General features: G+C 44.5%; 1 long non-coding RNA gene across 1 annotated transcript; it reads left to right on the forward strand.

The window, feature by feature from the left end:
• The first annotated feature begins 7,058 nt into the window (after positions 1-7,058).
• Positions 7,059-19,982, forward strand: LOC110740790. The gene is made up of 3 exons (XR_002515949.2): positions 7,059-7,137; positions 13,171-13,283; positions 18,799-19,982. It is a non-coding gene; the product is annotated as an uncharacterized LOC110740790 (long non-coding RNA).
• The last annotated feature ends 982 nt before the right edge of the window (positions 19,983-20,964 follow it).

Here is a 20,964-nt window from a genome sequence, read left to right on the forward strand (position 1 = left end):
TAATTTTTTTTTCTTTTTTTTTTTTTTAGAGTCAGGGTGTCAGACTGCCAAGCTGCTGCCCAGACTGTACTGCAGTGCTGCAATCAGGGCTCGCTGCAACCTCTAACTCCTGGCTCAAGTGATCCTCCTACCTCTGCTTCACAGGTAGCTGGGACTACAAGCCTATGTCACCACACCTGGCAAATTTGAAACTTTTCTGTAGAGACAAGGTCTTTCTATGCTGTCCAGGCTTTTCACAACTCCTGGCCTCAAGCAATTCTGTCTCATCCTCCCAAAGCACTGGGATTACAGGTGTGACCAGCGCACCTGGTGCCGTTGGCCCCCTTTTAGGACGTGTTGATTTTGCTATGAGTTGTTTTCTTTACATATTTAGAATAGGATAGTGACCCTTTATTGGATCTATGGTTTTCGACATTTTCTCTCACTCTGTTAATTGTTTTCCTTGTTGTGTCCTTTCATGTCTGATTTTGGTAATTTGTGTCCTCTCCTTTTTTCCCTAGTCCAGCTAGATGTTTATTAATTTTACCTATCTTTTCAAAGAACCAGCTCATGATTTTATTAATTACTACAATTGTTTTTCCACTTGTTTGTTTCACTGATTTTCATTGTTATCTTCATCATTTCCTTTCTTCTGCTCACTTTAGGTTTAATTTACTTTCTTTTTGTTTCTTATGGTGGAAGCTAAACCTATGATTTTAACCTTTTTTTAAGTAAAAGCATTTAAACTATTAATCTATAAATTTTCCTCTAAGAACTCCTTTAGCTGAATTTTATAAATTCTGAAACATAAGTTTTGGAGTAAGTGTATTTTAAAGTTACCTACCTGCATGTTATTGAATATAATATATTGTTTTCTTTTGTTTTTGTTTTTTTTACAAAAAACTTCTTTTCTAAGAGACAGCACCTCACTCTGTTGCCCAGGCTATGGTGCAGTGGCACGATCATAGCTCACTATAACCTCAAATGCCTGGGCTCAAGTGATCCTCCTGCCTCAGTCTCCCAAGTAGCTAGGATTACAGGGGCTACATGCCCAGCTAAGTAAAAAAACATTTTTTTGGTAGAGGCAGGGTCTTGCTATGTTGCCCAGGCTGGTCTTGAACTCGTACCCTCAAGCAATTCTCCCACCTTGGCCTCCCAAAGTGTGCGGGGACTGCAGGTGCATGACACTACGCCTGGCTAATTAAAAAAAAAATTTAGAGAGGGGTTGTTACTCTGTTTCTCAGACTTGTCCTAAACTCCACGGCTGAAGCAATCCTCCTGCCTCAGCCTCCTGAGTAGTTGGGACTACAGGTGCTCACCACCATGCTCAGCTCTAAAAACTACATTTTACAAATAGTTCCTGCTGTTCTTTATTGGGGGTTGAATTGTGTTCCTCAAAAAGACAGGTAGAAATTACAACCTCCAGTACTTGTGAATGTGACCTTAATTAGAATGGGGTCTTTGTAGATGTAATCAAGTAGGATGAGGTCCTACTCAATTCAGGCCAGACCCTCTTCAATATATTTGCTGTTACAAGAAAGTAGGCTGGGTTTGGTGGCTCCCACCTGTAATGCCAACACTTTGGGAGGTCAAGGCGGGCAGATCGCCAGAGGTCAGGAGTTTGAGACCAGCCTGGCCAACATGATAAAACCCCGTCTTTACTAAAACTACAAAAATTAGCTGGGCGTGGTGGCAGGTGCCTGTAATCCCAGCTACTCAGGAGGCTGAGGCAGGAGAATCGCTTGAACCTGGGAGGTGGAGTTTGCAGTGAGCCGAGATCGAGTCATTGCACTTGAGCCTGGGCGACAAGAACAAAACTCTGTCTCAAAGGGAAGGGGAAGGGAAAGGAGAAGGGGAAGGGAAAGGGGAAGGGGAAGGGGAAGGGAGGGAAAGAGAGGGAAAGGGAGGGGGTAAGAGGGAGGGGGAAGGGAGGAGGGGGGGAGTGGGGGAAGGGAGGGGGAGGGGTGGCAAGGGGGAAGGGAGGGGAAGGGGAGGGGAAGACAGGGAGGAGGGGAGGGGGAGGGGAGGGGAAGGGAACGCAGGGGAGGGAAGGAGGAGGGAGGAGGGGAGATGGGGGGAGGGGGGAGGTGGGAAGGTGGAGGGGGGAGGGGAGGGAAGGGAGACGTCCCGGCGAGGTGGCTCACACCTGTAATCCCAGCACTTTGGGAGGCCGAGGTGGACGGATCACTTGAGGTCAGGAGTTTGAGACCACCCTGGCCAGCATGGTGGAACCCTGTCTCTACTAAAAATACAAAAATTAGCTGTGCGTGGTGGCAGGCACCTGTAATCCCAGCTACTCAGGAGGCTGAGGCAAGAGAACCGCTTGAACCCGGGAAGTGGAGGTTGCAGTGAGCCAAGATTATGCCATTGCACTCCAGCCTGGGCGACAGAGTGAGACTCAGTCTCAAAAAAATAAAAAATAAAAATAAAAATAAGCAAACAGAGACAAAGACAGAAGGAAGGCAGTCATGTGAAGATGGAGGCAGAGATTGCGGTCATTATGCCAGAAGCCAAAGAACATGAGGCCACCGGAAGCTGGAAGAGGCAAGGAAGTATCCTCTCCTGCTGGGAGAGCAAGCTGTCATTACTTAGTCAAATAAAGTGTACGTCTATGACCCAGCGATTCCACTCCTGTGTACAAAAAGGCCTCACACAATTTACGAAGGGACATATACTTCATAACATGGCCATGCCAGGTTCTTTAATCTTGGACTTAGAGCCTCAAGAACTGAAAGAAACTAAATTTCTGATGTTTTAAGCCACCCAGTTTGTGGCAATTTGTTACGATGGCTCTAGGAAACTAATACAATGTTATTTCTAATCCATTGTGCCTGCCTGCCACAGAATTTCCCATGGTGTGCATCCGCCATATTTCACCCATCTACCTTCCCCACTGTGAACATCATAAATAACAATAATACTACAGTCAACATATTCCTACATGTTCCTTTATAATAAACTGTGTGAGAACTTTCTGTACAAACAGCAGTGGAACTGTTGGGTGACAGACGTCGATTTTATTTGCCTCAGTAATGACAGCTCGCTCTCCACAGCCTTGCATGAGGGTTCCTGTGTCTCCGCGTCCCTGCCAATTCTTGACATCATGCTGATTTATAACTTTTGGCAGAGTAATGAGTGTGAAATGTGATCTTTTTTAAAAACTATATTTCTGATTACTAATGATTTTCAGCACTTCCTGTGCATGCTCAGTTTTTGGTTTTCTGTTTTTTAATTGGCTGTTCACATCATTCACCCATTTCTGTATGTGGTCATTACCTTTTTCTTGTTGATTTGCAGGTATTCTTTGAAATCTAGATATTAATCTCTTGTCAGATTTTGACTTCGTAAATGTCTTCTCTTACTCTGTTAGCTGCTTATTAACTTTGTCCATAGTGTCATTTCCGAAACAGAAATCCTGAAATTTTATGTAATAACAGGCTGGGCGCGGTGGCTCATGCCTGTAATCCCAGCACTTTGGGAGGCCGAGGTGGGTGGATCACTTGAGGTCAGGAGTTTGAGACCAGCCTGGCCAACATGGCAAAACCCTGTCTCTACAAAAAATACAAAAATTAGCCAGGTGTGGTGACATGTGCCTGTAATCCCAGCTACTCGGGAGGCTGAGAGGCATGAGAATCACTTGAACATGGGAGGTGGAGGTTGCGTTGAGCCGAGATCGTGCTACTGCACTCCAGCTTGGGCAACAGAGCAAGACTTTGTCCCCCCCCCACAAAAAAAAATGTAGTAACAGTCATAGATATTTTTCCTTATTGATTAATCCTTTTAAAATTGTATTTAAAAATCTCTTTCTAGTTGTAGGTCGCACAAATCCTGACTTACATTTTCTATTAAAATTCTAAATTAAACCTTGATAGAGAACTTTTTTAAATTAGGTCTTTCATTTAGAATTTTCCTTGATACATGGCATTAGTTAGAGATACATTAGGGACATATCTAAAGCATTCCAGTTATACAAATTTTTACTTCTGTGACCAGTGAGGAAAGGGGATTCTTCTCCCTAGATCCAATCTGAAAAATTACAGAGAAAGGCTCTGACTCACTGGATTGGGCTGCATGCCCATTATTATGGCCCAGTTAGCAAGACGCCTTACTAAGTGCTAGGCAGACAAAACAATATTCGCTACAGGGGTGATAAGGTAAATAAACACATTAATTAGAATTTAAAGGTAAGAACTCTTAAGGATTGAAGAGGTGGGACAATTGCACCCTATTGGGGGAACCAGATAGTTCTTAATGACAGAAATGACATTTTCAATAGACTGAAGTATGGGTAAGATTTATATGCATACAAAAGTCTAGGTATGATGACTTCTAAATAGAGGATAAAGCATAAGTAAGAATGCAAAGGCAAGAAATTAAGAGCATGTTTACAGTATAATCCAATTTGGCTGAACCATAGGATATAGGAAAGTTTAGTGTGTGCTGACTGTGTAAAGGTATTTGTAGAAGATACAGTGATTGCTTAATCAACGGCCATGACCCCAACCCATTATCTTGCTAAATAGAACCCTGAATTGGGACAGCAATGTACTCTTCTTCTTCTTTTTTATTCTTTTTTGTTTTGTTTTGTTTTTGGGACGAAGTCTCACTTGTCGCCCAGGCTGTAGTGCAGTGGTGCAATCTCAGCTCACTGCAACCTCTGCCTCCCAGGTTCAAGCAATTCTCCAGCCTCAGCCTCCTGAGTAACTGGGACTACAAGCACCCGCCACCACGCCCAGCTACTTTTTTGTATTTTTATTAGAGATGGGGTTCACCATATTGGCCAGGCTGGTCTCGAGCTCCTGATCTTATGATCCGCCCGCCTCGGCCTCCCAAAGTGCTGGGATTACAGGTGTGAGCCACCGTGCCTGAGCATTTTTTTTTTTTTTTTTTTTGAGACAGAGTCTTGCTCTGTTGTGCCCAGGCTGGAGTGCAGTGGCGCCATCTCGGCTCACTGCAACCACCACCTCCCAGGTTCAAGCAATTCTCCTGCCTTAACCTCCCTAATAGCTGGGATTACAGGCATGCACCACCATGCCTGGTAATTTTTGTATTTTTAGTAGAGAGAGGGCTTCACCATGTTGGCTGCCCAGCCCAGTGCACTCTCTTGTAGAGGTTAAATCTGGATTGATCTAAGTTCACTGTGGCAATTTACTTCCCTTTGCCTGCTTCTGCTCCTTCCTATGCTCAGCAGACAGGGGCGGCCACATGACTCGGCTCTGGCCCGGCAGGATGCCGTGGAGTGCTTCACAGAACTTTGCTCATCCTCTTCTGTTTAGCACTGCAACAGCCATCTTCCAGCAATAGCTTAGGGACAGAACGCCAGATGCCACCCCATCATTCTGGCATCATTAACACCAAAGAGGTCCCGCCTCTGAACCTGTTGTGTAGGCCTCCAGCATGCCCACCCACCATTCTGGCGTCGTATTAACACCAGGGTCGCCTCTGAACACTGTTGTGGCAGGCCTCAACATGCCCACCCACCATTCTGGCGTCAATTTAACACCGGGTCGTACTCTGAACCTGGCAGGCCTCGGCATGCCCACCACCATTCTGGCATTATTAACACCAGGGTCGCCTCTGAACCTGTTGTGTAGGCCTCAGCATGCCCACCCACCATTCTGGTCTCATTCTGGCGTCATTAAACACCCAGGGGTCGCCTCTGAACCTGTTGTGTAGTACCGGCATGCCCACCACCATTCACCGTCATTAACACCAGGGTCCGCCTCTGAACCTGTTGTGTAGGCCTCAGCATGCCCACCCACCATTCTGACGTCATTAACACCAGGGTCCGCCTCTGAACCTGTTGTGTAGGCCTCAGCATGCCCACCCACCATTCTGACGTCATTAACACCAGGGTCCGCCTCTGAACCTGTCGTGTAGGCCTCAGCACTTAGAACAGCCCTGTGCTTGGCTGGATGTTCTACGCTGCTGGAAGTTACTAATCGTTTTCAACAGGGGGCCCTGTTTATTATTATGCATTTGGCCCCACAAATTGTATAGCTACTCCTGATAGGAACCACAGTGCAAATTCTGGAATCTTTATTTCTCATCCTTTTGTTGACAGTAAATATCCTTATGGATGAAAACACTGTTGGTTGGGTTTTCTGTTACTTATAGCTAAACACATTCTATTTTGTTTTGTTTTGTTTTGAGACAGAATCTCGCTCTTTGACTCAGACTGGAGTGCAGTGGTGTGATCCTGGCTCACTGCAACCTCCGTCTCCCAGGCTCAAGCTCAGCCTCCCAAGCAGCTGGGACTACAGAGGTGCACCACCACACCCAGCTAATTTTTTTGTATTCTTGATATAGATAGGGTTTGACCGTGTTGCCCAGGCTGGTATCGAACTCCTGAGCCCAAGTGATCTGCCCACCTCAGCCTCCCAAAACGCTGGGATTACAGGCATGAGCCACTGCACCCGGCCCAAACACATTCTGATATGGTATTTAAACTAGAGGCAAGATTCACCTGGAGTCTCCAGGGGAAAAAGCCTGAAATTGAGTAAGACCACGAATTTTGGATTTCAGAAGCTCTAAACCTCTGAAACCATTACCTTCTTCTTCTTCTTTTTTTTTTTTTTTTTTTTTTTTTTTTTGAGACAGAGTCTTGTTCTGTCACCCAGGCTGGAGTGCAGTGGCATGATCTTGGCTCACTCTAACCTCTAACCTCCACCTCCTGGGTTCAAGTGATTCTCCTGCCTCAGCCTCCCAAGTAGCTGGGATTACAGGCACCCACCACCACACCTGGCTAATTTTTGTATTTTTAGTAGAGACAGGGTTTCACCATGTTGGCCAGGCTGGTCTCAAACTCCTGACCTCAAGTGAACCACCTGCCTCGGCCTTCCAACGTGCTGGGATGACAGGCGTGAGCCACCGTGCCCAGGCTGTATTGTGCCTTTTATGACCTAGCCTGAGAAGGAAACATAGCCTCACCTCTCACTGGGAGACTGCTGACGTCACGTGGACAAACATGTGGCACTGGTGTGGTTGTTACAGCCGTTTTTGGAAAATGCTGCTGGCCACAGAATACTGACCGTCTGGGCCAGGAAATGAAGTGTCTGGCAGCCTATGGTGTGCTTCCGTGGAACACAGGCTGAAATGGGAAGGATGTGGGTCCTGCAGAGTGGATGTGGCGATTCAGAGGCCCTTCTACAAGTGGAGGTGGGTGGGGCACTCAGCTAGGATGGAGGCTGGCTTCAGGAGGTTGGGGGCATTTTCCTCAAGCACCCTATGCTGGCATTAGTAACTCGGCCAGCTTCCAAACCTAGTCATAACATTGTGTGTCTTTGAATTCCCCTGCGATCCTCAGGGGATAAAGTATTCTTTCTGTTTCCTGTCCTTGGCTATTGTGTGATAGCAGCTGTACCACTGATCCAGGCGCTGTCACTCCGCCCACCAGAGAAAGGTGCATTTAGGCATATGACTTAATACTTTCACAGGAGAATTCTAAAAAAATAAGAAGAATGCTAACATTAACTGTTTACTCAACCGAGTGCTGAGGGTTTCCTAAGCATTATCTCATTTAGTTCTCAAAGGGATTCTAAGAACCGGGCACTAGTATCGTCTCTATTTCACGGTTAGGAAACTGCATTTTAGAGATGTGAAGTAATTGGCAAGGTTCGGGAGTCTCCAATCCAAGGCCGACTGCAGTGCCTCTTAGCTGTACTATCTTATTATGGTTCAATCTATAATTTCATTAACGTAATGCATATGTATTAGCCCCTATCAGGAGTGAGCGTTGTTCTAAGCACTAAGAATACATTTGTGAATGAAGGAGATAAAGTCTATAATCTCACGGAGATAAAGTCTATAGTGCCACGAAGCTGACGATAAAATAGCAGGTCACATGTCATGACGACATTAAACGAGAGTGATGCTTGATAATGACTTTATGTCGATAACTGAGTGACAAGAAAAAGCCAGTCATGGCTAAGGCTGGGGGAAGAGCAGTTCTGGCTGGTGTTGAGATAAACTTAGGTACATTTAAATTTTTAAAAGTGTATTTCAGCAGACAGTGGTTCATGAATCAGGGGGCACCAGAATCCAAGAAGTTCAGTGCTCCACTAGGGTAATGTGCAAGAGCAAAACATTCATGAGGTGTTCTCAGAAGCAAGACGAAGACGATCTATCTGACTGGTTACATTGGAAAGTCTCTAGTTAAAGGTGAGCTGGAAGTTTCTCATCAGTAAGGTCCCTAGTTAGGATTGGCTGCTGACTTCTGAGTGGTTAAGCTGAAGTTTCGCCCTAGTTAGGGTTGGCTGCTGACTTCTGAGTGGTTAAGCTGAAGTTTCGCCCTTTACATGGGCTTTAGTTTGCTTCCTGAGAAACCCATGGCCCTGAAGCTCTTTCAGCCTAATGTTCTCCAAAATCAAGTCTTTTATCACTGGGCACAGCAAATACAAAGGTCCAGAGGTGGGGAGGAGTCTGGGTAATGGGTCAAAGGGAGATTCGTACAAGATGTAGGGAGGGAGGCACAGGCCTTAGAAGCCAGGGTAAAGATTTGGGGGTTTATTCTAAGTTTATGGGACCCCCATAAGGTGGACCATCCATAGAGGACCAAGGGCACTTTCGAGATTTCATGCAGGGAAACGACCTGATCTGAATAGAAACATCACTCTGGTCGTTGTACAGAGAATGGATTGTAGGGAAATGTGTGGACGCAGCGGCACCAGCTAGGACCTGAGAGATGGTAGCTTAGTGAAGTTGGAGAGAAAATAACAGATATGGGAAATGTGTTCATAGAGAATCTATAGAGGATCCAAACTGTTGGACGTGACCATCGTTTGGATAATGGTGGTAAAGAAAGGAATCAAGGATAATACCTGGGTTCTTCACTTGAGTAACCGAGTAAATGTTGGTGTTTTTTACTGAAGCAGGAAAGACAGAGGCAGGAGCAGGTTTGGAAGAAATGCAGAGGTCTGATTTTCTGGGATTTGTTTGCTTGTTCTGACACCCAGGCTGGAGCTGCACTCAATCACAGCTCACTGCAGCCTCGAACTTCTGGGCTCAAGCAGTCCTCTTACCTCAGCCTTTTGAGTAGCTAGGACTATAGGCACATGCCACCACACCCTATTTTTGTTGTTGTTTGTAAAGACAGGGTCTTGCTATGTTGCCCAGGCTGGTCTTGAACTCTTGACCTCAAGCGATCCTCCCTTCTTAGCCTCCCAAAGTGTTGGGATTATAGATGTGAGCCACCTCACCCAAACAAAGTTCTGTTTCAAATATGTTAATATGTTACCTGTTAGGCATCCAGATGAAAATGTCAACTTAATATGTGAATCAGAAGCCAGGATAAAGAGTAGAGCAGAGCTGGAAATATACATAAAGAAGTCATTGACACATAGATATTATTTGAAGCCATTGGAGTAGATAAGAATAAAGTATAAATAAAGAGAAGGAACCCCAACACTGAGTCCTGAGCACTCCAACACATAGAGGCAAGACAGAGAAGAAATAAGCAAAGTAAATTGAAAATAAGGGGCTGGGCACAGTGGCTTACGCCTGTAATCCCAGCACTTTGGGAGGCCGAGGCGGGTGGATCACAAGGTCAGGAGATCGAGACCATCCTGGCTAACACGGTGACACCCCATCTCTACTAAAAAATATAAAAAATTAGCTGGGCGTGGTGGCGGGCAACTGTGGTCCCAGCTACTCGGGAGGCTGAGGCAGGAGAATGGCGTGAACCTGGGAGGCGGAGCTTGTCGTGAACTGAGATTGCGCCACTGCACTCCAGCCTGGGCAACAGAGCGAGTCTCCATCTAAAAAAAATAAATAAATAAACAAAGTAAAAATAAAAATTAAAAAATGGCTGGGTGCAGTGGCTCACGCCTGTAATCCCAGCACTTTGGGAGGCCAAGGAGGGCGGATCACAAGGTCAGGAGATCGAGACCATCCTGGCTAACATGGTGAAACCCCGTCTCTACTGAAAATACAAAAATTAACCAGGCGTGGTGGCGGGCGCCTGTAGTCCCAGCTACTTGGGAGGCTGAGGCAGGAGAATGGCGTGAACCCGGGAGGCGGAGCTTACAGTGAGCCGAGATCCCGCCACTGCACTCCAGCCTGGGCGACAGAGCGAGACTCCATCTCAAAAACAAACAAACAAACAAAAAACAAAAAGAAAAACCAAACAAAAAAGAAAATTGAAAAAAAATGGCCAGGCCAGGTGCAGTGACTCATACCTGTAATCCTAGCACCTTGGGAGGCTGAGGCAGAAGAATTGCTTGAACCCGGAAGTTCAAGACCAGCCTGGGTAACACAGTGAAACCTTATCTCTACAAAAAATTAGCCAGGCACAGTGGCGCACACTTATAGTCCCAGCTACTCAGGAGGCAGGAGGGTCACTTGAGCCCAGGAATTTGAGGCTGCAGTGAGCTATGATTGCACCACTGCACTCCAGCCTAGGCGACAGAGTTAGATCCTGTCTCTAAACAAAACAAAAACAAAAACAAAAACAAAACTCTGGGCATGGCGGCTCACGCCTAAAATCCCAGCACTTTGAGAGGCAGAGGTGGGCAGATCACCTGAGGTCAGGAGTTCAAGACCAGCCTGGCCAGCATGGCGAAACCCCGTACTAAAAGTACAAAAATTCGCCGGGTGTGGTGGCAGGCGCCTTTAATCCCAGCTACTCGGGAGGCCGAGGCAGGAGAATTGCTTGAATCTGGGAGGCAGAGGTTGCAGTGAGCCGAGATCGTGCCATTGCACTCCAGCCTGGGTGACAGAGTGAGACTCCATCTCAAAAAAAAAAAAAAGGGCCGGTGAGGTAAAGAAGAAAACCAGGAAGTTACTTGTTATGAGCTAAATTATGTTCCTCCCAAATTCATGTGTTGAACCCCTAACGTCCAACACCTCAGAATGTGACCATATTTGGAAACAGAGCCTTTGAAGCCATAATTAAGTTGAAATGAAGCCATTAGGGTGGGCCCTAATCTAACCTGACTGATGTCCTTAAAGGAGGAGGAAATTTTGTCACAAAGAGAGACACTATGGCTGGGTACGGTGGCTCATGCCTGTATTCCCAGCACTTTGGGAGGCTGAGGTGGGTAGATTACTTGTTGCCAAGTGTTTAAGCCCAGCATGGTCCACATAGCAAAACCCTGTCTTTACTAAAAATACAAAAAAATTAGCAGGGTGTGGTGGCATGTACCTGCAATCCCAGCTACTCGGGAGGTTGGAACAGTAGACTTGGTTGAGCCCAGGAGGCAGAGGTTGCAGTGAGCCAAGATCGAGCCATTGCACTGCAGCCTGGGTGACAGAGTGAGACCCTGTATCTAAAAAAGAAAGAAACAAAAGAGAGAGAGAGACACTAAAGGGATGTGCCCACACAGTGGAAAAGCCATGTGAGAACCCAGTGAGAAGGTGGCCATCTGTAAGCCAATGAGAGATGCCTCAGGAGAAACCAAGCCTGCTGACACCTTGATCTCAGACTCTAGCCTCTAGAACAAGTTTCTGTTCTTAAAGCCACCCAGTCTGTGGTATTTAGTTATGGCAGCCCTAGCAAAGTACTACAGTATTTTACTCCAGAAGCAAAGAGAAGAAAATGTTTCAAGTAAGACAAATAGTCTACCGTGTAGGACACTGACAACAGGCAGGGCAAAATACAGATGGAGAAGTGACCACTAATAAGGAAACAAGATAATCTCACCAACTCTAGGAAGAGCAGTTTCCTGGAAGCATGAGTAGAATCGAGAGAATGAGCAGTAAGGAGGTAGAGCGGCCGCTATATGCCACGCCTTCTTTTCTTTCTTTTCTTTTTTTGAGACGGAGTCTTGCTCTGTGGCCCAGGCTGGAGTGCAGTGGCGTGATCTCGGCTCACTGCAAGCTCCGCCTCCCGGGTTCACACCATTCTCCTGTCTCAGCCTCCCAAGCACCTGGGACTACAGGCGCCCGCCACCGTGCCCGGCTAGTTTTTTATTTGGATTTTTAGTAGAGACAGGGTTTCATCTTCTTGGCCAGGATGGTCTCGATCTCCTGACGTCGTCATCCACCTGCCTTGGCCTCCCAAAGTGCTGGGATTACAGGCGTGAGCCACTGCGCCCGGCCCTATATGCCACACTTTCAAGATGTGTCATGGAAGTGGCCAGATAATTAGATGGTAATTAGAGGGGAATGTTGGGTCAAATAAGACTTTTTTTTTTTTTTTTTTTTTTGAGATGAGTCTTGCTGTGTCACCCAGGCTGGAGTGCAGTGGCGCAATATCGGCTCACTGCAACCTCCGCCTCCTGGATTCAAGCAATTCTCACGTCTCAGCCTCCTGAGTACCTGGGATTACAGGCATGTGCCACCACACCCAGCTTATTTTTTGTATTTTAGTAGAGACGGTTTCACCAGGTTGGCCAGGATGGTCTCGAACTCCTGACCTCGTGATCCACCCACCTCGGCCTCCCAAAGTGCTGGGATTACACGCGTGAGCCACTGCTCCCCGCCCGAGGAAGACTTTTTTAAGACAGATATTCGAGTATGTTTGCATGCCTTATTTATTTATCTATTTATTTATTTTCCTGAGACAGGGTCTGGATCTGTCACCCAGGCTGGAATGCAGTGGCATGACTCAGTTTCCTGCAACCTCTGCCTCCCTGGCTCCAGCCATCCTCCCTCCTCAACCTCTTGAGTAGCTGTGACTACAGGTGCATGCCACCACGCTCAGCTAATTTAAAAAAATTTTTTGAGGCTGGGTGTGGTGGCGCACATCTGTAGTCCCAGCTATTTGAGAGGCTGAGGTGGGAGGATCACCTGAGCTCAGGAACGGGAGGTTGCAGTGAGCTGAGATGGCGCCTCTGCTCTCCAGCCTGGGCTCAAGCAGTCCTCCCACCTCGGACTCCCAAAGTGCTGGGATTACTGGTGTTAGCCACTGTGTCAGGCCTATTTTTGAGCTTTATATTCATGGAATTATGCCCAATGTATTATTTTATGCCTTTTCCATTTCATTCCATTACATTAAGTTTATAAGAGTCATGCCTATGAATGTTAGCAGTGAAAATGACGGAGTAAGAAACTCCCACAATTCTTTCCTCCATAAAAGCAAGTAGAAAACTGACAAAAATTGTTAGTATTAAGTTTATCAGGACTCTGGAAATTAACCAGAGGCTTGCTTGCAGCAATCTGGGACACATTTATCAAGACAAATGGTTGAATCTTAATAAAAACAAAGAGGTTTGTGGCATTTGAACTATCCTATTTCCATCCCCCTTTCTCCAGCTCCCTGGCAGTCTTGGAAACCAACAGTCCACAATCCTGGTGACCCCAGGAACCTGGCAGCCACTGGATAAGGCAGAATGGGGTTAGAACACCTTCAAAGCTTCATTCTCACGGTACTGTCGTTATTCGTTTGTCTGGTGCTTCCCTGGAAGACCCCACTTGCAAGGCTGCCTTTATTTAACCTAACTAGGATCTTATCCAGGGCTAAAAAAATAAAAATCCTTTTCTCCAGAGGCGTTTATTGAAAATATTTCAAGGCAATTTTTTGACTTCATTCCTGCCTGAGTAGTGGGTGATATTAGGGCAAACAAGAGGCTAACCTAAAGCTCAAAAGGAAAAGCCAGAGGATGGTATGTCCCTAGGAGCTTTGAAAAGCTTCAGCTCATTCTGGGAATCTACAAAGCAGCGTATGCATAGGGCTGTGTGCATGCCCAGCAAAGATCTGAGCAGGCCCTAACCTGCCCTTCCCCACAGGAGTGTGAGCTCAATAAGGCAAGGAGCTTGTCCACTATATCCCCAGGATCGTGAACTATGCTTCACACATAGTAGAAATTCAATAAATATTTGTTGAATAAATAAAGAATTGGTGAGTGTACACACACACACACACACACAGAGTCAGCTCTCCGTATCCGTGGCTTCTGCATCCATGGATTCAACCAACTGGAGATAAAAATATTTGGACAAGAAAATGGATGGCTGCATCTGTACTGAACATGTATAGACTTTTTTTTTCTTGGCATTATTCCCTAAACAAGACAGTATAACAATATACATAGCATTTACTTTGTATTAGATATCACAATAATCTAGAGGTGATTTAAAGTATACAGGAGGATGTATGTAGTTTATATGCAAATACTATGCCATTTCATATCAGTAACTGTATCTGCAGATTTTGGTTTTGGAAGGGGGTGCCGGAACCAATCCACCACAGATACTGAGGAACAACTATATATATTTGCATCCCAGGAATACCAGTCAAAGAATTATTTAACATTCTCAAAATGAGAACTGATTCATACCAAAAGTATAATAGTCAATAATTTTATTTAGATGAGACTTTGGTGGGGCGGCACTAATTATATTTGTCATATAAATTATATGAAAGACATTTTACTTATTTTATTATATATGTAATCACAATTTATTGCATTTGACCACAGTTGTTTTTATTATAAGAATTTTAGGCTAGGCATGGTGGCTCAAGCCTGAAATTCCAACACCTTGGGAGGCTGAGGGAGGAGGATCACTTGAGCCCAAAAGTTTGAGACCAGCCTAGGCAACATAGGGAGCCCCTGTCTCTACAAAAATAAAATTTAAATATTAGCCGGGCATGCTGTCATGCTCCTGCAGTCCCAGCTACACGGGAGGCTGAGGTGGGAGGATCTCTTGAGCCCAGGAGGTGAGGCTGCAGGGAGCTATGATCACACCACTGCACTCCAGCCTGGGCAACAGAGCAAGATCCTGACTCTTAAAAAAAAAAGATTTTCGTATGTGTGTACGATATTAAGAGTGAAGTACAAAATCTGGGAAAAGTAAAATGAAGAAACTATGTAAAGAGGTTTATCAGACAGCATTCTATATATACTGGTGATAACTTAATTCAGGAATTCTTGCTTCCGTTCTGTTGACAGACTTTGCGTCAGTGTGAAGTGAGACACATTGTCTCCATATATCCATCCCACTGCATTTCTGGTGATATAATCATAATTTAGGGCCAGGTGCAGTGACTCACGCCTGTAATCCCAGCATTTTGGGAGGCCGAGGTGGGCGGATCACCTGAGGTCAGGAGTTTGAGACCAGCCTGTACAACATGGCGAAACCCCGGCTCTACTAAAAATACAAAAACTAGCTGGGTGTGGTGGCGGGTGCCCGTAATCCCAGCTACCTGGGTGGTGCAGGGGAGTGCTGAGGCAGGAGAATTGCTTGAACCCAGGAGGCAGAGGTTGCAGGAAGTCAAGATGGCACCACTGCACTCCAGCTTGGGGAACAGAATAAGCCTTTGTCTCAAAAAAAAAAAAAGTCATAATTTAGTCCTAGTCACATTCTTTTTGGGATTGTTTCATTATCTCATTTTGCTGATGAGGGTGGTTACTGGATTTTTATGTAGCACAATCTTTGGCAGTCAAGAAGCTATCCATAGTTTAAAATAAAAAACAAAATACTAATAACCAAAAATAAAGGAACATTTCTTTTTACCAAAAGACTTCCTAAGATTCTTTTTTCAGTTTGAAAGTTTGGCCTATTAGGAATGGTGTTTGGCAAAGATAATGTCTTAAAATGACAACTGGAAAGAACAGTAAGAAATTAGGACAGTGAAACATGGATTTAGAAAGGCAGCTGGGAGAGGGCATTTGGGAGGAGGTGGTTCCAAATGGTTATTCGGAATGGCATTTGGGAGTCAGTAGGTGGTTCATGAGACAAGGAAGTATCTGAAGAAAGTGAACTGACAACTGAGCTATTTTGAGTAGGGTATCATAGCAAACTGAACATTATATTAAGTACTTTTCTCATCAATAACCAAAGCCAGGTACATCCCTTGCTGAGACTTTGAACCAAATATATACGTACAGAGAGAGAGAGACAGGCTTGTACAATCAAGTATCAATCGATACTTGATTGTTATATAGTAGCTGTTTCTAAGAGTCAAAGTGTATGTATATAGAAGTGGATTTATGTGCATATATCACCATTTTTTTCCATGATAACCTATCATTGCATATGCAAAGATAAAATATAGATAACCTATCTGCAAAATATAATATAGATAAAATATAGATAACCTATCTGTATTTATATTTAATAAAGATAAAATATAGATAACCTATCTGCAAAATATAGATTTTGAAATCTGAGCAGCAAGCTCCTTTGGTTGGAGAAGAAAAGGAACCTGTATGTCTTTACTTTCATTGGGGCCTAATATTTCCTTTGGGGTGACTATGATGCAACCAATATAAATGTTCATTTAATCAACCTTTTGCTTTTTTTCATATTATTAGAGGATACAGAAAACACTGTGGGGAAGGGCATGGTATTTTTTTTTTTTAAACAGTCATTGAGCCAGAAAAGACTGCGTTTTCCTCTACTGTGAGAATTATATAACTAAGATATAAAGATAAGCTAATATATAGGACTTAGAATTGTGAACTGGGGAGGCAGGTATTGCACTTAACGGAGGAAAATAAGCAGCAGTGTGCAGAGTGGGGTTAGTAAGTTCACCTTTGGTTACAGGCAGCCATGGTCAGATCACAGCCAAAAAGGTGAATAAACCTGAGTAAGCCTTTGCATAAGATTTTAGTTTTTTAAATACTTAAAAAAAATTACATTATTTATTCAAAAGTACTATTATTGGTTGTAAATAAATATGGAAAAATAATACATTTTGCTAGTCTTTCCTATAAAATTCGTGAAAAAGTTTATAAGTACAATGCTTAACAAGAACATCATGTAACTCATATGATACTCTCTACATAATTGCTTTGTTTTTGAAAGCTATTTGGTAATTTTTATTAAAAGCTAAAAACACCTTTACCTTTTGATTCAATAATCTCATTTTGGGAGTAGGTAGGGGGGAATTAATCACATACTATGGAAGGAATAAGCACAAATCTTGAGGCAACCCTAATACTCAATATTGTTTATTTATGTATTCATTCAGCAAATGTTTTTCAAGTGCCTATTACGTTCCAAGCACTAGGGGTGAAACAAGTAATACAAGAAAGTCTTTTCTCTCATGGAACTTATATTTCAGCGGGGGAGACTGAAAATAAGCAAGCATAGCATATATATATATATGTGTGTGTGTGTGTGTGTATATATATAAATACATATATAGTATACCAGGTGGAGAAAAATAAAACAGGATATGGGGACAGAAAGTGCATGAGGAAATGGCTGTTTCATATAGGGACACCAGGGAAGGCTCAGGGATGGTGACATCTGAAACCTGAAGGAAGTAAGGAAGCAAGCCTTGAGGCAACCTGGCAGAAAACTGTGCCTCTGAGGTGGGGGCACACCTGGCACGGTTGGGGGAACAGTAGGGAAATTGGGGCAACTGGAGCAGAATGAGCTAGGAGACTAGCAGATGAGGTCAAAGAGTCAATGAGGGGACAAATTTTGTAGGACATTATAGGCCATCCTAAGAATTTGGATTTTACTCTGAGTGAGACTTGAAGCCATCAGAGAATTTTGTGCAAGAAAGTGACAGAATATAATCTAGCTTTTAAATCAATGGGGGAAAGGGGAAGAAAACACAAAAACCAGTTAGGAATTTTTTTTTTTTTTTGAGACAGAGTCTCGCTCTGTCACCCAGGTTGGAGTGCAGTGGTGCAATCTTAGCTCACTGTAAGCTCTGCCTCCTGGGTTCACGCCATTCTCCTTCCTCAGCCTCCCGAGTAGCTGGGACTACAGGCGCCTGCCACCATGCCCGGCTAATTTTTTTGTATTTTAGTAGAGACGGGGTTTCACCATGTTAGCCAGGCTGGTCTTGATCTCCTGACCTCATGATCCGCCCTCCTCGGCCTTCCAAAGTGCTGGGATTACAGGCGTGGGCCACCGCGCCCGGACAGAAACTTTAAATAATACAGGCAAGAAATGTTGGTGGACTGGGTCAGTGTAGTAATGATATAGGTGATGAAAGTGGTTGAATTTTGGACATAATCTGAAGGTAGATCTGACAGGATTTTTTTTTTTTTTTTTTTTAAGACACAGTCTGGCTCTGTCGCCCAGGCTGGAGTGCAGTGGTACGATCTCGGCTCACTGCAATATCCACCTCCCAGGCTCAAGAGATCCTCCTGCCCCGGCCTCCCGAGTAGCTGGGACTACAGGCATGTGCCACCATGCCCAGCTAAATTTTGTATTTTTTGTAGAGACAGGGGTCTCACCATGTTATGCAGACTGATCTCAAACCCCTGCGCTCAAGTGATCTGTCCGCCTTGACCTCCCAAAATGTTGGGATTACAGGCATGAGCCACCACACCCGGTCCTCCTTTTTTTTTTTTTTAAAGAAATGTGGTCTCGCTGTCGCCCAGGCTAGAGTGCAGTGGTGTGATCATAGCTCTCTGTAGCCTCCACTCTTGGGCTCAACTGATCCTCTGCCTCAGCTTCTCGAGTAACTGGGGACCACAGGCACGCACCACCACACTTGGCGTATTTATTTATTTTGTGAGATGGATTCTTGCCATATTGCCCAGGCTGTCAACAGGATTTATTAATAAACTGAATGTGAAGCGTGAGAGAGAGGAAATTAAGGAGGACTCTAATATTTGGTCTGAGTAACTGGACAGACAGAGTTGCCATCTACCGAGATGGGGAAGATGTGGGAAGAGCAGGTTTGGGAGTAGAAATCAGAAGTTTATTTTTGAATGCATAAGACTTCCAATGCCTGTTAGACAGCAGTAGCAGCAAATTGGTTCATTGGCCATATTCCTTGCCTGTGCCACATCAGTGCACTATGGACAGCCTGATCTCCAACTGCCAGCACCTCCATTTCTTTGCCTGAGGACTTTTCTCAAATGAAGACAGTCATGAAAACAAGACAAAAGAACACATAAAAGGCAGGTTTTTTTCTTCTCTAATAAGAGGGAGGCTCATGAAGAGAAACTCTCTGCCCTTCCTTGTTCCCAGCTTTCTGCCTTGAACGCCTTTGAGAATGTGATGATTGGTGGTGTGGCGAACAACAGGGGAAGGCCAAGGGAACTGAAGAGTGGCCAACTCAGAGCCATGGAGCTGCAGAAAGGAACCAGGTTCAGCAACTGCCCACCTCTGCAGTGCCTGCTCTGTGAGCGAAATAAAGGCTTCTTGTTGCAGCCACTGTGAATCAGTATCCTCCTCCTTGCTGCTGAAAGCATTCCCGCCCGATTCACTGCTCAGTTACTATTGTTAACTAACCTCAAGTACTCACTACGCACTAAGTGACCATCTGTGCTACTCTAAGCATTTCACATGTATTTTCTCATTTAATCCTTATAACAACTTTACAAGTGAGTTACTGTTATTATCTCCACATTAGATAAGAAAATTGAGGCATGGAGAGTTTACATCGTAGTATGAACCTAGGCAGTCTTACTCCACAGTCCTGACCCTAACTACCCTGCTGTACTGCCTTCCAATACCTGTGGTTACGGTAGTCCCCTGCCTTATGTGCAGTTTCAGTCACCCACAGACAACCGTGAGTACAGTAAGACAGGTGAGTACAGTAAGATATTTTGAGAGGGAGAAAACACATTCATGTAACTTTTATTATAGTATATTGTTATAACCGTTCTATTTCATTATTAGTTGTTGCTAATCTCTTACTCTGCCTAATTTAGAAATTAAACATCATAGGTATGTATGTATAGGAAAAACATAATATATATACAGGGTTTGGTACTATCCATGGTTTCAAGCATCCACTGTGGGCGGGGGGGGCGGGTCTTAGAACTACTGTAGATAATTCCAGGTGGGGGATAAAGACGAGACGGGGCTACCACAAAGAACTTGACATAAAACTACAACTATAAACCTTCATGTGGCAAATTCTTGTTCAACTACACAATACAAACATTTATGAGGTATCAAAAACTTCAAATGCAGAGGGTAAGACAATATTGTATATGGCTAAACAATGACTAAAAACCACTCTCATATTCCTCTAATTTTGAATTTAAAATGCTTTAAGAGATATTTAAAACAAGTTTAGTTATTGTCCACTTACGCAAATAAAACAGGTAATACAGGAGGATCCAAAACTATTCCTTCACCTATACATCCCAAACCAGAAGTGACCAGAAGTGGGTGATATCCAGTGGATTTGGGCATAAAAGAAAGCTACACAGGAATAATGTTGACCTCATTTCTCCCATTAGCTCCTGATACATCCTCCTGCTCCTACTTATAGCGGAAATTCTCTAAATAATTGCTAGCACTCACAAACTATCTTTCCACCCATTCCATTCTCTCTTGAACCAATCAAACTTTCAACTCAAGCACTCCCAGTAAACTGTTCTTGTCAAGGTCCCCAACTGTCTACATCACTAAAGCCACTGTCAATTCTTAGTCATCATTATCATCTTATTGGCTCAGCAGCAGAATATGATATAGTTCTGAGTCTCTGTTGCTGGCTCTTTCATTGGTCTCTAAACATTGAAAGCTCCAGTGCTTGGACTTTTAATCCACATTCACAACTTCGGCGTTCTCATCCTGGCCCACAGCTTTGCAGTGTTGTAGTGGATTAAAGATAGCCCCAGGGCTGGGCACACTGGCTCACATCTGTAATCCCAGCACTTTGGGAGGCTGAGGCGGGTGAATCACAAGGTCAGGAGTTCGAGACCAGCCTGGCCAATATGGTGAAACCTCGTCTCTACCAAAAATACAAAAAAATTAGCTGGATGTGGTGGCACATGCCTGTAATCCCAGCTACTCGGGAGGCCAAGGCAGGAGAATTGCTTGAATCTGGAGGTAGAGCTTGCAGTGAGCAGAGATCTTGCCACTGCACTCCAGCCTGGGCGACAGAGCAAGACTCCGTCTCAAAAAAAAAAAGAAAGCCCCAAACTCTTTGACATACTTCCCAGTGAGAAATGAGAGTCTGTGTTTCCTCTTGGAAGGCTCTGTGACTGCTTTGACCAATGGCAGGAATGAAATTGTACCATTTCTGGGTCTTAAGAAACTAGGAGCTTCTACTTCCTGTCTCTCGGTAGCTCTGAGCAGCCATTTAAGAAGCTGAAGAGGCCGTCTGTAGGTACTACGGTTGGCAGTCCCAGCTGAGCCCAGGCTTCCAGTCATCCCTGCCAAGGCGCCAGATATGAGCAT

The sequence above is a fragment of the Papio anubis genome, chromosome 9 (genome assembly GCF_008728515.1).
Source record: "Papio anubis isolate 15944 chromosome 9, Panubis1.0, whole genome shotgun sequence".
In the NCBI taxonomy this organism is placed as follows: Eukaryota; Metazoa; Chordata; class Mammalia; order Primates; family Cercopithecidae; genus Papio; species Papio anubis.